The 2,043-nt window shown below is 43.0% G+C and overlaps 1 protein-coding gene across 1 annotated transcript in view; it reads right to left on the bottom strand.

Annotated features, from left to right (window-relative positions):
- The window catches only part of DNAH5 (dynein axonemal heavy chain 5), a 223,620-nt gene that overhangs the window by 170,399 nt on the left and 51,178 nt on the right, over nt 1-2,043 (bottom strand). The window lies entirely within an intron of this gene.

The raw sequence follows: 2,043 nt of genomic DNA, 5'->3' as shown, positions 1-2,043 counted from the left end.
GCTAACCCAGGCCAGGCATCCTGTAAAAAAATGCATTAAAGACAAGGGAAGCAACTGGAGAAGCATGGATGGACCAAAATTACACTTACTTCTCCGGCAGTGGAAGAAACAACTCCAAAAGCCATCAGCAGCCTCTTATGGAGTTTCCTTCATTTTATGCAAATCTGCTCCAGGCAGCCTTCCTTCCCTCCTCACCTTTGCCAACAAGCCACAATCAACCAGAATTAATTTTAGATATTCCCCTCCCCTCCATCTAGATTACACATTTCTCAAGAATGGGATTTAACAAAGATAAACTAATATGATTGAGACACTGTGATGAATTCTTTAAGAAGATAGATAGATAGATAGATAGATAGATAGATAGATAGATAGATAGATAGATAATAGATGATGGATGGATGGATGGATGGATGGATGGATGGATAGATAGATAGATAGATAGATAGATAGATAGATAGATAGATGATATATAGATGGATGGATGGATGGATGGATGGATGGATGGATGGATAGATAGATGATAGATAGACAGACAGACACACACACAAATACAGACACGCAGACAGACTCATAGACAAACAGATGCACAGATGGACAGACACACAGACATGGATGATGTAGACAGGGATTTACTACTTTGTTGGAAAATCAGCCCAAGGAGCAACAGACTTGACAGTAGGTCATCGCCTCCAGCTCCAAGTCCCACCATTATTCATCTTGAGACTTCGGAGTGGACCATCCACTCCAAACATCTGCTTCACGGTTTATTTACCTTCTCATCACCCATGACCTTCACCTCTACTTCACTCCTGCATGGCACATGGCATTTTGATGCCATTAACATAGGAACGTTCTGATGTGTCTTGAAACTCACTATTAAACTTCTTTAGCATCAAATGAAGTATAAAATAACAACTTTGCTCCCAACTCAGAACTTCACCCAACTACCAATCTCCATCCCTAGTCCAGAGACAGTTAAGAGACAGATTTACAAAAAAAAAGAGGTGGGACTCGGACTGGGTAAGGGATGGCATCAAGTTAGCACCATCTGGTGGCAAGTGTAGACTGTGGCACAAACTACCTGGGTTCAAATCCTAGCTCTGCATGATTCTGGGAAATTCTTCTGGGCCTTGATTCTCCCATCTGTAAAATGATGATTGTGGTAGAAACCACTTTAGGTTGTTGGGAGAATTCGGGAAGACAATGTATATAAAATAGTAAGAAGAGCGCCTAGCACAAGTAAGCACTCAAGAAATGCTTATTATTATTGGTCAGCAAATCACATATAACCACAGGACTTGTGTTTGCCAAACTCATTTATCTCATTCCATATAAACTAGTTCCTTGTTCTCTGAGAGATCGCTAATATTTTTTAAGCCTGCATCTTAAATCCTCTATACACTCCCTCGTAATGACATGATTCTTACTTCGACCATTCCTTTACCAATATCTTTTATTCCAGCACTCCCTCAGCTTCCCACTGTCCGACCCAGGAGAAGCCCAACTCAAATGAACCAGGTGATCTACCCTCTCCCCTTACACACACAGGTCATGGCAATCTCAGCACTGGAAATTCCTGGTCCCCAAACTCAGTCGGGTCCCTAATGTCATCTAGGAATCATTGGACACGGCTCCAGTCACGTTCCCCTACCAGGCTCTGTAACAGCTGTGTCCTCAAATTTTTAGAGCATCCTTCCCCATCATACTCAGCTAATAACCTTCCCTTCTACAGCACAGAGCAAATGAAGGCTGTGACCTGGGGACTCACCCAATGCCCTAGCCCCATGCCTTCACCCAGAAGACAAACCCAGCCTCTATCATTAACCCCCATTCCTCCTTTTTTCAGTGAACGCGATGTTTCTCCTTCTGTTGGAGAATAATCACACAGCCTGAGTTCTAAATCACAGACTCACTGCTTCCCCAGAGATCAGGCTTACCAACCATGCCCTTTCTCCTTCTCTACTTGATTTTCACCCCCAGCATATGCACATGCTCAATGAACTTCGACTCGACATCTTCCTCCAGCTACCATAACAACAG

This window comes from Pteropus vampyrus, unplaced genomic scaffold, assembly GCF_000151845.1.
Source record: "Pteropus vampyrus isolate Shadow unplaced genomic scaffold, Pvam_2.0 Scaffold94, whole genome shotgun sequence".
Lineage (NCBI taxonomy): Eukaryota > Metazoa > Chordata > Mammalia > Chiroptera > Pteropodidae > Pteropus > Pteropus vampyrus.
This window is presented reverse-complemented; position numbering and strand designations above follow the sequence as displayed.